The following is a 16,511-nucleotide window of genomic DNA, read 5'->3' on the forward strand; positions in this document are numbered from 1 at the left end:
AGACAATACTACGATATTTCTGTCTGCAGACTGTGAGGGAAGGGTTTAAGTTCCCCATAACCCATAGCTTCTATAGACAATATTTATTGACGTTTGTCAGCTTTGAGAGAATAGGAGTGCTTGCATGCCTTTCCTGCACTGATACACATGGCGATAGTTAGTATGTTGTAAAACATCCTCACACCTGAGCTAGGATCATGTGAAAACGGGTACCTAGCGGACACATCGCAGAAAAATTCAGGAAGAGAGAAACAAAAGGCGAAGATCCACGCTAGTGTTGCAATGGGACCAAGGCAACAGATCAACTTTGGATCTACGATATCCTCTAGGCAGAAGACACTATTGGTTTTGGTTTTAACAGCTATTATGATTAAAGGACAAGCCAGGTGTGGCGGTGGAGGAAACTTGAGTACCCAGAGAAAAAGCAGCAACCTGCAGCCAGTACCAGGTGACTACCCAATAAATGCCTTAAACCATCGGCCGAGTGGTGGCGGGCTAGTGACTGACCATGGCTAAGTGGTGGAGGGCTAGTGAAACCACTCGGCCAAGGTGTCTAACAGACATCACTTACAACTTCGTTCATTTTTACTAAGTCTATAACATTCCTGTAAAAATGTTTTACACCTTAACTGATAAATGATAATCTCAACTGTCTGAGGGTCTGCAGTCTCCAATGTCTCCAATACTCTAAAGCTATATCAATTACCGTTACTATAACTGTATGGGTAAGTCTGCTTACCTATATACAATGTACCATTAACACTACCATTATTGTAATCAAAGCTTTTGTGGCCATCATGACATGAAATCCTTCGAAACTCCTAATTAAATTGACCACACAGTACAAATTATAATCATTAATAATTAACAGTAGTTTGTAAATTGAAAGAAAGTCACAATAAAAGTTGTACATCATATATAATGACCTGACAGAAAATTCTTCATCTGACGTTCCGCAGCTCCTCAGAATCCACAAAATACATGTAGGAAGAATAATGTCTCATCACATACACATTGGTAATTATAGGATCATAAACTTCCACCCCAAATATACTGGCAGAAACAACTGTAGAACTCGATTCTAAACATATGCAATACAGATGGTGTTGACAGATTATCAATGTATGCATATATATTGAATTATGACGTAAATGGTTACATTGTGTATATGATAACTTGAGAGGTTTCTATTTCGTACTAAATCCTCCTGGCTATAGGGTATTGTACGATGCACAGTAAGTATAATAATAGGATGGAGGTCTGCCAGGGGTTAGCGGTCACTGACTGGTCACAATTACGTCTCTCACATAGGTTTCCCAATGATGAAGTCACACAGAGGGCAATCACCACCAAATTAGAAACAATTGGTCCTAACGCCTTACATATCTCTAAATCTCAGACTGGAGGTATTGGCCAGACCAAATTTTTCAGACAATCTCCAAAGAACTATTAGCACATTAATTATTTTCATACTTCCATCTTTGTACGAGGAAAACTGACATTTGAACCAAATTTGCTTTAGTTTATTTTAAAAAAGAAAAGAAAAATTAACTTGTACACAATTCCTATCATAAATATCTTATATTCTAGTTCTCTACTCAATGCATGTCATATTGTAGTATTGCTGTTGGGTTAAAATCTACATATTCACACATTCAACTACACACAATATTACCTCATACAGGTATTACTTGCATGAATTGAGTGTATAATCAGATCATTATTATAAATCTGCCTGTAACTCCTCCTCACTAAAATAGATGGTACGTACATGTCACTTAGTGCTATTTATATACACCAAGTCATCGTGATCATGTCCTCTTTAAACATCTTTACAATACAAGAGTTGAGGCATCAGATGCAACTGTTTACAACAAAAAGCAGTGTTTTCCCAATCTGATCAAACACAGACCTTACGCTGGAGAATATCCTACTGGACTTTTCGGATCTACTTTTATAATCAGATTGTTTTTCCCAATCTACCGTGACGGAAATTGTAATTAGTGTGGCTAGCATTCACCTTGGTGTCCCCAAACTGTAAATATGGTCGACTGACAAACCAGCGTGGCCACGTCATGTGACAAGGGCGGCAGTCAATTAAAGAAGCAACTAGAGCGTGACAGAGTCGCGGTATCATACTACACATATTGTCATGGTAGTGAGAACTACCTAGTGTCATAAGGCAGGTATCGTACACAGGTAACAAATCCGACAGGTGTTGGAGTCACATTCTACAAGTACAAGTTAGGTACCTGAACACGGTAACCGTGGGTGGGTCTGGTTCAAGCTACCTGTGATGGGAGTTCTAATATAGGTTGTGCATGCATATGTGAGCTAGCTAACAGACATGCACAGCAGGACGCCCTCAGGTTTTTATTGTATTTCATATGTAGCATGTAGCCCTTTTTTGTAGTTATCTATATTGATCAACATGTCCTTTTTTACCTGTCTTGTGTTATTTTTAACATATGTGAAAGTTTCATGGCAGAACACTGTAAAAGGTGTGAAAAATTAGGGAAAACATATAGTCTATATAGTTTATTATTTTTCTATATTTTTGTCCCATATATATATATTCCACCATATAGTTTTCCATATACAAACAGTTTTTGTGTCTACATCAGTGCCTGCAAACTAGGGAAACATAGCCTAAATAATACAATTATTTACACATGCAAAGTGTATACATTGAATAAACGTAGCAAATTAAGGTTGTCCACCATTGGTTTGGTTTATAGGGTTAAACATCCTATATGTGCACATGCAGGCCAACTGATCAGGAAGCATATGCTGGTGCACATGCATTGCCTCCTTGTAATAGCTAGTGCAGGTATGTGTTGCTGACCAGAGAGATACACAGTTGAAATTTAAATTATACATTTAAATATATTGAAAATAATCAAAGATAATAATAAAAGTGATACCTATCGTAATTGTGTTTACCGACTACTGCATGGTATCAGACAACAGTAGGTGATAACAATCAGGAAATGCTTGTTCACCGACTCAGGTAGTCTCCCAATACTAGTGTATTTCAAATATATGAAGTGTATTTACTATAAAGATTGTTCAGGTTAAAATTCAGTAATGTTCAGCATTTAACTTCATACTACTAACAGGTATACATATATAGAGTCACTGAGCTGATTAAAGCCAGGATAAAACAACTTGGTGATACCGATTGTTTTTACACACAGGTGCCAAATTGCCACATCATTAATATTATCTGGGGACATTGAACTGCTGTATTATCAGTAAGGCGCAGTATCAAGTAATAGTGAGGTCAAGGCTAATGATCACTGCATGGTTAGGATCAACACGCCGGTATCAAGTAATAGTGAGGTCAAGGCTAATGTTCACTGCATGGTTAGGGTCGACACGCCGGTACCAAGTTCAAGGCCTCTTATTACAGATTATGTTAAATGCCTGGAATGTCACCTCTAAACAAGATATTAAAATCAAACCTGTACAGCTGGTGACACTATCAAAGTATTTAGCACATAAAGCTTATTCACATAAAGATTATTTCCCATCACGTGTTTCACCGCTCCCACCACTGCATACGGAGAAGAACATGTTTAATTATAGATACCACATGTGGTATATGACGGCTATTCAAAAGCATTTTCATTGGTTAGAATAGTACACAAGAATTAACTCATTCACCCCTGAAATTTCATAATGGACTATTCTAACCTTTGTATTGGAGGAGTTGAAATGTGACTTCAGGGGTGAATGAGTTAAGGCTATGCAACGTCATGCTTAAGATGAAGTTGTATCATACAAGTGACATCATCATGCATTTAACGAGATTTCTTCCCAAGGACAAACTGGAAACAAACATGTATGTAAAATACTACTTTCAGGCCTAGACTTGCAGCAAATCTAGATTCATTGGTTCCAAACTATACATGCTATAATACCTGAGGGACATGTACACCAACATCAAAGTAGCATCCCAAACTTCAAAGAGCTCTGCTGGTTGTAAAAATTTACTGTACAGAAAATGGCTACACTGAATCCGGATTCACGTACTATACTACGAATTTTTAATAATTGATCAACAGATTCCCTAACCTGATAGTAATTTGATTGGAATCAGGTTAATTAACTCTTGTTAGTTAATTTCAAACTGAAGAAAGACACTTATACAGGTAAACCTTATGCCTTTATACAATTAGCAAAGAACAGCAACTAGTTAAATGGACATTAACCAATTACTATGATAACCCAAACACTCATTTGTTAGGAAATCTCGACATATTATAATCCTTATTAGCTATATAGTCTACTGTAAGTGTTGGATAATAGCGTTAGTGTTGGATGATAGCAACAGCGTATCTACTGTTAGTGTTGGATAATAGCAACAGCGTATCTACTGTTAGTGTTGGATGATAGCAACAGCCTATCTACTGTTAGTGTTGGATAATAGCAACAGCATATCTACTGTTAGTGTTGGATGATAGCAACAACGTATCTACTGTTAGTGTTGGATGATAGCAACAGCATATCTACTGTTAGTGTTGGATGATAGCAACAGCGCATCTACTGTTAGTGTTGGATGATAGCAACAGCGTTTCTACTGTTAGTGTTGGATGATAGCAACAGTATATCTACTGTTAGTGTTGGATGATAGGAACAGCGTATCTGCTGTTAGTGTTTAAGTTGGATAATAGCGTTAGTGTTGGATGCTAGAACAGCCTATCTGTTAGTGTTGGGCGAAAAATTAAATATCAATGTACTGTTAGTGTTGGATGATAGCAACAGCGTTTCTACTGTTAGTGTTGGATGATAGCAACAGCGTCTCTACTGTTAGTGTTGGATGATAGCAACATCATATCTACTGTTAGTGTTGGATGATAGCGTTAGTGTTGGATGATAGGAACAGCATATCTACTGTTAGTGTTGGATGATAGGAACAGCGTATCTACTGTTAGTGATTAAGTTGGAGAATAGCGTTAGTGTTGGATGATAGAACAGCGTATCTGTTAGTGTTGGGCGAAAAATTAAATATCAATGTACTGTTAGTGTTGGATGATAGCAACAGCCTATCTACTGTTAGTGTTGGATACTAGCAACAGCATATCTACTGTTAGTGTTGGAGGATAGGAACAGCGTATCTACTGTTAGTGTTGGATGATAACAACAGCGTATCTACTGTTAGTGTTGGATAATAGAAACAGCATATCTACTGTTAGTGTTGGATGATAGGAACAGCGTATCTGCTGTTAGTGTTTAAGTTGGATAATAGCGTTAGTGTTGGATGATAGAACAGCCTATCTGTTAGTGTTGGGCGAAAAATTAAATATCAATGTATGATGTATAACACTTATTACCATATCACTTGCTGTATGGCAATTAGTTTAAGGCTATAAATTACACAACAAAGTAACATAATGCTATTCAGGGGAACTTTAATACATACATATATATGTATAGGTATAATAACATGTTGTTCAGTTTAATTAATGATTATTAAATTTACTTACTTTACATATAAATTTGTTTTAACACTGACAATTAAAATTAAGGTGTTTCCTACGAATAAGATTTAAAACAATCTTTTCTTTGTTAATAATAAAAAGTTAAACACATATATCATTTACAAGGTTACATGGCAGTTCAGACTAAGATCTATACAAAACCCTTTCAGTATCAATTAATTTTTAACTGAACCTAACCTAATACATCATTTTATATTGTACCAGATTTGGTGAGTTTATTAAGGTGTTGTGACATCCAAAACCTTTCTTCTGATGCCAGAACAACACATATATGTATTTACATTTATTATGTAAATCTTTATATCCTTTACTTCAAGATTTTTATTTTTTTTAACTACAACAACGATCATATCCTTTTAAACAAGCTAATGTAAAACATTATTTTTCAATTAAATTGAAATTTTATGCTTGTCAGTGACAGTGAAATTTTCCATCTAAGCATGGTACGCTACACTTAATACTAGACTCTGATCATAAACACCTGATATTGTGTATATGGATAAGACTAAACACGTTAAAGCTCTTTTACCTTGACCTGGATACATACACTGCCTGCTACGTATACAGGTAAATAATATCTTACGCCTGAGTGAGGTTGACTCACCATGTATATGAAATTTTATTTTCTACCTAAAGAAATTAATAGGCATTTAAAACTGTAACAAACCTTGTGAGGACATGTGTACTGGTTTTAAAACTAATCAATACTTCAAAATACTATTTGTCACTAGCCTGAAAACATTTTAAAGCCGCTCAATCACAAAAGTATATTTCATAATTTGAAAGGGTCAAATGATACAAGATAAACTGATCGGTCAGATTCCGACAATACATCCTTGTTGGGATAATGTGACCATGCGGAGAATTACTTCACTACGGAAGGAATATGACATTTCTTTGAGAAGGCTCTTTAACTGATTCACGTCCCCTGATGACACATTTGAACTCCTCCAATTCAAAGGTTGGAATAGTTCATTATGAAGTTTTAGGGATGAATGAGTGAATCGCACTCTTGAGCAGTCCCATCAACTGTACATGTGGATACAGTCTTCTTTTGAACAAATGAACATTCCTTGGATTCAAACTTTTTAAATCTGTTTTTAATTTGCATCCATGCTTCACACATGAAACGTATTTACCTTCACCAAGTTGCCTCGGAGAAATTTGACACCAAACCGAAGTAGAGAATAATTAGAACATTCTTTGAATCGCAATAGTATTATATCCTTAAACAACAGTTCATCTTCTGTGCAATACAATACGATAATTAGTCCAGATCTAGACTCCAAGTTCTGATTCGCAAAAGGTGCTGAAAAATATACTGTACACCTGGAAACGTTCCCCCAGTCAAATATTCGCCCTTTGCCGATAAAATAAATGTTCGCCTAGTGTTTATTTTGTCTTTCACATGGAATTTCTATGCATTGGATGTTGTGTACAAATATTCCCTGTCATGATAAATCGCCCTCATGGGAGGGTGAGAAAAGGCGAAAGTTACACTGCAGCAAAAACTTCGCGATATTCAGTAACTATTAAGTCTGCCTAAAAAGTGCATCATCGATGTCTTGTGATTAATTACTTGTGTTGTGTCCCTAATATTAAATTTAAATTCTCCTTGGTATGGTTTAATCTTCGACTTTAACCATAATTATCATAAAATCTCTCAAATCATAGAGCTGGTATATATGGCTAATTTGTGATGTAAATATAATTACAGATCCAGTTACCTTAATTTCTGAATCAATTTCAAAATATCCACTTCCCATTCCCAGCCGATATCCACAAACATCTGGACTACTAGCTAGTACAATGTAGTGTAGGACAGCCTTCAGCATAGACTTTAAGTCTAGGAGATTCAAGAAAACCAGACCCAAGACGACCCTGACATTTCACCATATCTGTACTTTCCGAAAGTCAAGGTTACTTGTCAGCTAGCTGTCAACATGTCTATACATATTGTTTGGAAGACATATCTATCAACACCCGACTGCAGGCTCATTGCACATGCATTACATTGCAAAACATGTCACATTACCTTATCAACTCCATTTAACTCCTTCATTGATCTTAGGTTACAATCTTGCTTACATTAATTACCAGACCATGTATCAACCAGCAGCTGGTACATGTATATTATACCACTAAAAGTTCATTCTGTTGTGAAACTCAAACAGCTCACTCACTGCTGACCAGCTGCTGAACACCGATACAAAGCCTGGGATCAATCCTTGTTTTTTGAGAAGAAAAGTCTTCATTGCAGGATATTTCAAAAATAAATTTGTAAAATCCTAGCAACCAGAACTAATGACTTGTTTGTGTTGCAATAAAACTTCAATTTTTTTCACTGAGTAGACCCATCAAAATTGGACAAAAATGAAGCAAAAGATTTAATTGAACAAATGTGGATTAATGCAGGATACAATGGGAATGGACATTCAGTGAAAGACTTGAGGCATGTTCCGGAATATTTATATCCATTATATCTATTTTTATACACAGTGAAGAATTGCTGACGTCAGCAAAAAAAGAGGACAAAATTACATTTTTTTCTTTCTTTTGACATTGATGTATTTATAATTTATGAGATGACAGGTGTATCAAGTTTGCTGTTCAATAGTTCAGACAAGGAAGCTTGCGTCTGCAACCAACGCAACACTTGAGCGGAGGAAATAAGATGGAGCTTGTATTGATAAGGAGGCTATAACTGAGATGATTACCCCATAATACAAGCACATATTGACGTCATTACTCTGCATAATGACTGATCAATGTCCATTCCCTTGTCAAAGCAATCTCTGGCCCCGCCACACAAATCCATTTTTCACGTTTCATGTTAGTGTTGAAACCTAACAAGTCCATGTACATTAAATCTGCGCTCCCCATTATAGTGCAATCTTCGAGATAAAAGTTTATTTACAGATGTTAGCAGCAGCACCATAAAAGATTATTGATTGAGCGAAATGGCTTCACTATAAACTGAAACTGTGCCTTAATCAATACAGCGGAAACATTTAGTATCTGGTAAAACGGTTCTTTTAAAAGCTAATCTAAGCGCCGAGACACTGTGTTTTGCATACTTTGTTTTATAATGAATTTCCCTTCGAATCCTGAATCTGTGATGGCAGTTTGATGTTAAGGACCAAATCACAGTGATGAAATCCATTATCAGTTGTGTCATAACCACAGTCATTAGTATGCATTGACGTGTTCTCAGGCCACGGGGGTCACCAGTGAACATCAATTAGGTCTGACCCAGCAATTAAGTACAATGCCTTGATGTACACACTACCTTGCATACAACTCTAGTGACTTTTGCAAGTTATCTCCCCTGAATTACCTAACTTTAATTATAATTATCGTATTTGATCCAATTAGGACACAAAGGTTGGGTACATGATGTTCAGGAGGGCTGCTTTATTTAGTGTCAGTTTTTCTCAAATAATATATAATGTTACTTCATATTTTTACTATTTTACCAACATGATAGATAAATGGTTTCTTAGCAAGTTTTATTCGGAAAGATTACATTTGTTATTGCATCAACGGATAATCTGCTCTACAGCACTTTTGTTTTTGTTCAATATATTTATTGTCATCAGAAATAAAACATACACCCCCCATTCAACCAGCTTAAACACTTCAACCTATCATTCGATTTACCGACTCCATGTAAAATGTCTTCAAAGTGTCATCAATGTCATATGACCTCATGTTTATTTTTAAATCTGATGTCACAATTAATGGGTGTTTTTATATAATACATCAGAAATAGGACACAAATATCAATATGTTGTCTCTTTGTTAGAACAACACTATGGTCCTGTGATAAATATAAAGTTTAGTTTCACAATAAATACTAAATCAGCTGATTTGTTGCCGATGTGTACATATGTACACACATGTACGTAAATCAGAAACAGGCACACACATGTACGTATATCAGAAACAGGCACACCGACTTGTTGACACATCAGTAAGTTATTTCTGTCACACTTCAATACATATTACACACAATATATATGGGGCAAAGAATATATGCATTATTCATTATGCATTACTTATAGTGGCACTGCACAGCACTGTCAACCTCAGTACAGGCATAATGTACAGTTGACTGTAGCCAAAGTTTCCTCTGGCCCTAACACCAGACATCTATCTGTCAAAATATCGAAGTCTGGTGTCAGGGCCAGAGGATCTAAGGACCAAATCACAGCAGATTTAGATTTCTTTCAGAAAGATCCATTTATTATAATGTTATTACACACAATATAAATATATATATAGAGAGAGAGAGCAAGCTGAACAAGCTACCTCAGTCGTCTTTTAATTGAATTTACTGTACTTCCTTGTACAGAAACCTCAACAACAAGTTCTCACGATGCTAAACATGGTTTTTTTTTTGGTCTCCGTTGGTCACAGTAAGCCTTCAGTCCTCAAACCTGCCTCCCACACAATTTACACTCTAGCAAGGCCACTGACTGCCCAACTTATTTGTCTGATTCGACAAACTGTATCAATATACAGTCAGCAGTATGATAATGTTGGTAAGAATATAAATGCAGTTATCTTGTGTATTGATCCGTCTCCATGAACAATCATAATTATATAGATCATCAAAATCTCACATGTGAAGTTAATGATAATGTACAAAATCAAATTTCATTTTTTAAATTCAATTGCACACCAATCCTACATGCATTTATGATAATGAGTTAAACACATTAAGAACAAGGCAGCAGGCTTATCATTATCCATTTCAACCCATTTAATTTATTTTTTCTAAATATATACTATAAACTGATACAAATTATCCAGATTTATTTGTGACTTTTTTGCTAGTCGATCAGAACATAAATTGATGAAATGTCTGCTACAATTTTATAATAATCTTTAATAGCTAAATAGATGAATACATGATAATGAACACATATACAGCACAGGTATCATTGGATAATATGGATAATTATTTGAAAATTAAATGGGAAAAAAGCCCTCCATTTATACATTCAGTTTGTACATTTTATATTTTTGTCTTTGAAAGTTTTCATAAATTATGTTAATGACGAGTTTTCAACATGGCCTTGAAAATACTTCAGATATAGACCAAAGTTCAGAGCTAACTACGTATCCCCATGAGTTATATACTAATGACACGTGCTTGGTTTAACATGCTTGGTTTTACCAAGATCTTCATATGCACAGGACTTTGTATACATTTACACCCATTACAGCTACAAGGCGAGTGTATAATCTCTTGGTATCAAGTTCATGAAAGCTGTATGGAAGGACGGCTAATTATGTCCCACTAATGTCTAAACTATAATTTCTATCTAAGACCCGTACAACTACTCATGCCAGGGTATTCACTGGCATAACATGTACATGTACAGCTTACGTATAATCTGTCAATCTATGACGTCCAAAAACAACAATTGGTTATTTTTCTTTACGACAAAACATTTCTTAAGTTTGGCCCTGACCTTGTGTCTTTCTTTAAAACGCACACAAGGTGTCAAAAGACTGTATGTATGGCACGATGCCTGGTTTCAAACTAGGACACATTTAAATATTATTGTGACATTGACAAAGCTGTTGTGCATGACTCGAAGGACAACTGCAGTAAATGCTCGATAAAGAAAGACATATCACAATAATTTAACGCAGCATTATGTTCAGACATTTGTCAGTGGGAAAAATTCACATATACTTATAAAACCTGTTAGCATTATTTGTGTCTTTAAATGAAATTTACAACAATTTTGAGGTTTATTTAGGGAAACAGTATTTGAATACCCCAATACTGAAAATAGTGAAGTGTACAAGCCGTAAGCTCTTAATAACTCATTCACCCCTGAAATTTTATAATGAACTATTCCAAACATTGAATTGGAAGAGTTCAAATGTGTCTTCAGGGGTGAATGAGTTATAATCGTATCTTACAGCACACTTCGTGTATCTATATAATACTGCCCAATGTTAGATATACAGGACCATGATTTTAAATAGAGCTGTTTACATGTATACACATGTATGACATGACATTAGCACATGTCTATATATATACACACACAAATTTATGTGGGTGCGTAATCAAAGTATCCGACAGAATGTTAAATTGGCACTTCACGTCTGATACGTAAGGTAAAATGAACTTTACTCAGTATATATTTTGCCTCAATTATGAAATGTTTTATCAACAACCAAAATTTCTACATCAATACACATAGAACTGGCAATACTGATGCTTTTCAGCTGCAGATTTTTTTATTAAGAACATACGGATATTTTGCTGAAATGGATCGAGGCTCGTGCTGTCAGTATTAATAGCCAAATAAACAGTTTCTCAAGTCAATTTTGTTTTTGAACAAATATTGGTTCAGACAAAAAAAAATTATTTCGTTTTCTATCTCTGATAAATAATGCAGCAGGTATTTTTTTATAAATTTGATTTTATTCAAATGAAGAAATTATATAGCTCTATGCGTTATGACTATTTTCTCAGGATGACAGGGACACAAAGGTATCTATTCGTCTGTCCTAAACAAGTTTATTCCTCATTTATGAATAAATCATTATATTGCCTTGATCACTAGTGGTATCAACAAATAACATGTCCCGTATGGCATTCTTTTGGTTTTTAAGCTGTATTACTTGTCTTCTAAGCCGATATCGTGGCATTTTGATAGCAAATGTTGAATTGTGTAACAAAAAACAACACCTTACTGAAATTATAAAATCCCCGAAAGAAAATATCTGGAATGTTCACCATATATAACAAGCATCAATGGAGTTATACAATGTAGATGCTAGGGACTTACGCAACATGCATCCTTGATCGACCAGGTGCCGTCACCTGGTTAATTACGGTATAATACATCCTTTAGATCTAGTAGTTCAGTAAGTACTATATCAAACATGTGTGTTTTGTACTTCTATGTTAAGTAAATAGTGTTCATCTTAATTATACGTAACCCTGGACTGCCTATAACTTAAGTGCATGTCATCCGTTCTATGATACACCAAACACTGTGGTACATCTGCACAATATTAAAAGTACCACATCATCACAACACAACAATATTTAGACAATATCTCAACTCAAAGTCGATACAAATACTTAAACAGAACTGAGAAAACATGGTACAAAAAACAACATGAACCCGCAACCCCAAAATAAGACCATAAATGAGAAAGGCATGCAGATGCTGTGCAACAGTAAAAGTTCAGATAGAGAACACCGAGTATACCAGATAAACATAGCTGTATAAAATGGCATTAATATGCTGGGAAGTATAATTATAATCATCCTATGACTGACAATTAATGTTACTGCCATTTCATGCCACAGTAATTATTATACACCCAAATGATGAGTTCTATACATTTTGTCAAATTAAAACATTCTAAAACATTGCCAGACAATCAACTCATATCATATTAAGTTTAATGCAGGATGTACATTAATCTATATAATTACCAAGAACCATTACAAATGTCTTCGTCAGCCATCTAAAAGTACATTACCGACTCTATCCCATTACAAGACAATTTACAATATTGCCTATAGTCAAGGAAGAAAGTCATTATTCAGACTGCATGTAATAATCAATGTAACGGTCATAAAATTGTGTGCATGTTCTCGCTTTTCGATTCAACTGTTGCACGCCAAAACCTGTATAACGCACACAAAATGCAACATGCTATTTTATTACATCCCGTATGTATCTCCCAGGAATATCCTGGTTCTTTTAAACCTGGTACAAACTATCTGAAGGCTATCACGGTATTGTACTCATTTTTACCTCTGTAAAGAATTTAAGTGTCTGACACTTGTGAACAGCCCAAGCAGAAGCTCTAAGGAAGGATAATAACTGGCCCCATTACACCACCAGAAATAAAACTGTCTTTAATCAATTCGTTCTATTTTCAGTTACATATCCTAGACACATAGCTGCTAAAGCTTCTACAACAATAGAAAATAATACTTCAATTCTCACAACAACCATTAAAATTAAATATACATGAAGCACCGATAGTCTCAGGTAGAACACACACTGGGGTCAATAATCGGGGCCGAACTTACCTCATCATCGGTACAGACGGATCACCTGACCTTCAGATCAGCTGGGGCTGTTCCACTATGGAGTTATTTATATCCTCTAGATCAGCTGTTTGCGGCAGCCATGTGAGGGAAGCATGACTGGATGAAAAATCATACAGTGAATCACATGAACTCTTCAGCTATATAAAACAGTTTTCGGCCTTTTACCATATAGACATTCCACCAGAGAGAGATTTAGTTAAAGTGTAGCTTTTAAGTCTACAATGTTGGAAACCCAAAGCACTCCAGGTCCTGACTAGGTCAGATTGTAGCTGTACCGGTCTCACTGTGTATAAAGTACAGCAGACACACCACACATGTGTATAGATATGTGTATTGTACACCTACCTACATAAGTGTATATATTCACTGAACCAACGTCAATTGTGTGGACACAACAAAAATCCTTGCAACCGATTCTCACAGCGATGGCAGCATGGGTACTGTAAGGTTGAGTGCATCAATTTACATGAACAGCAAGTGCTTTCAGTAAGCATGCACTAGTGCAGCCTTGAACTTCCTACGTCATCGTGCATGGTGAAGCTTCGGTTTCGTAATTCTATGTGAATATCTTGGCAGGTAATCAAAGTCTACTGGGACAGGTTACAAGCATAACAACGCACAACACTTCCTTCATTTGTTTATGCAGTAACGCTTATAGTGTTAAGAATTAGTTAACATCAGATGATCCAATATTAGAAGTCCTCCAAGTGTCAACGAGCGATTTTAAGTGCAGATGAGTCATTGTTTAAAACTGCTTAACTGTTGCAAATATCACCAAATAATCAATATGTTTTGACATCAATTGTTAAGGCATCAGAATTATATTTAAACATCATTGAAATGTAATTTTTCGGTAATTTGTTATTTGAAATTTTAGTAATAGTCGAAAACGAAAAACTTCTTAACCATATTTGCCATATAATTAATGGCTAATACAATTAATTAAACAATACCAGGGTTAACAGGCTGCCTCCATTGTGCATATGTAGCTTCTTTTTTTCTATAAGTCTAATTAATGTTCTGTAGCTTTGCCCTGCCTTATTTATTACATAATAATGCTAATAACACTTTCTCAAGTGTTTGAATTAATGCAAGCAGACAATTACTGGATGTCATAAATTATTTGAATAAACAACTAAATATTTATTTTCAAAATTGATTTGATGTTCCCTGCACCTGTGAGCACACTCAACGAGGTTTTACTTGACAAGTTTATAATGTCGGACACTTATTCGTTGGTCACCAAGGTAAAATAAAACAGTTGACATTGATATAATTACTTGTAAGGTCATGTGTATGTAAACACATCCCACAGGGTTATTTAATGCTTAATTTATTTCAAAAACGATATGTCACTTTCTCTAACTTAAGCAGTGACTTGCAAAATAAGATATAGCGCCCTTTAAAGCTAGTTCATAGCCGCTGGCTATCAAAATGTTTTGTGGAAAAGGCTATCATAATAATAGCATAGAAATGCTTTTCATTTTTCGGGGATAGTTCACAAGAAAAATGGATAATGTGACTATGATGTTGCTAGACTTGTCAGGAATGTTGTAAATGAGGCTCTAATGGTTTGGTAGAGGGTTAAAGGACATTTTTAACACTCATGAATATGCATGAATTTATATTTGAAATGTGCATCATAGTGGGACTTATATATAGAGTATACATCAGATAAAAATAATAAACAAAAGCTGCTTCGGCCGGAATTTATTATTTTTCCAACTTTTCCAACCCAGAGTTATACATTCCACTAATATACAAATATATGTTGATTATATCTATTCTACCAAAAGTCAACGTAATGGAACCTTTCGTGTCTACATCAATTCTGATCAGTGCCCGCGAGACAAAGAAACTGCAGAGATCATCCAATTATTTAAAACATGTACATTTGCCAAATGATGTCTCTTTCAAGCCACAGTATCATTGTTGATGACATAATTTCCAAGTCATTAGCCAATCAACAATCATTATATGTATAAATTTGTGTACCAAATATCACTTGACAACGACAGTTCAGCCAAGGCAGGCGACAGCAGTCACGCCTCACTAGTTTAATTTGCAATGGCTTTCGAAAGAGCATTATATTACATGTGCGTGGTTTTGTTGGAAAATAATACTTGGACATGCCTGGTTTATTTTCCAATTAGTACAAAGTTAATACTTTTGTATTAATTCCACTACATTGTCCATCGTATCTATATTGAAACATACAATACTGAATAATAACAATTAGCTGTGGCCATCATGATTAAGAAATGTATATTACAATGTTTATTTAGAACCAGTTACTTGTGCGATATATACCTCAATATACTAGTGGATATGGGGGTATTCGGTAATGCACTCTTTTCAGTATTGACTAAATATGGCAAAGATTATCAACATCAAGAAATGTTGAAATGCTATATGACATTAACTCTGATGTCAGTTTCACAAATCAATATTATAATGTTTACAATTTCATATTTGGAGTATTACAAGGCCATTAAAGGGACAATTTTGCAAAGTAACTTTTTTTTATAACGTTGACACAAACATTTTCATTATTATACATAGTTTGATACTCCTTATGAACAATTCATGTCGTGAAATTGACAAGAGACAATGCTTTCTTGGTGTTTTTTATCAGTAATGGAGAAATCCTTAACTGTACAGTCGTACGTTTTAGCGGCAGCTGTCGGTGAATTTCTAGCTAACAAAAATGTCTTTCCAGCCGAGGAGAGAAGGTAACTTCTCGCTTTATTCACCTAGCCTATCTAGAATACAAGTACATGCATTTATTCTGAATCAAAATTGTCTTCCAACATCATCTTAATCTCTTACATCGTTACAAATGATCGAGAGATCTATTGATATCGTTCATTCTGCCGTTTGAAATTCTCTCTGCAGCACCCTCT

General features: G+C 35.2%; 1 protein-coding gene across 4 annotated transcripts in view; it reads right to left on the reverse strand.

Moving 5' to 3' along the window:
- Positions 1-16,511, reverse strand: part of LOC110464951 (nuclear receptor ROR-beta-like) — a 52,743-nt gene that overhangs the window by 25,664 nt on the left and 10,568 nt on the right. The window contains exon 1 of one of the 4 annotated variants that reach the window (XM_021520445.1): positions 13,588-14,582. The exons of 2 other annotated variants lie outside the window; for them this stretch is intronic. The gene's annotated coding sequence lies outside the window, so the exon portion shown is untranslated. Of the gene's footprint in view, positions 1-7,231; positions 7,369-13,587; positions 14,583-16,511 lie in introns of those variants that run through there. One more of the 4 variants, XM_021520447.1, reaches the window with a different exon arrangement.

This window comes from Mizuhopecten yessoensis, unplaced genomic scaffold (assembly GCF_002113885.1).
Source record: "Mizuhopecten yessoensis strain PY_sf001 unplaced genomic scaffold, ASM211388v2 scaffold11043, whole genome shotgun sequence".
Taxonomy (NCBI): Eukaryota; Metazoa; Mollusca; class Bivalvia; order Pectinida; family Pectinidae; genus Mizuhopecten; species Mizuhopecten yessoensis.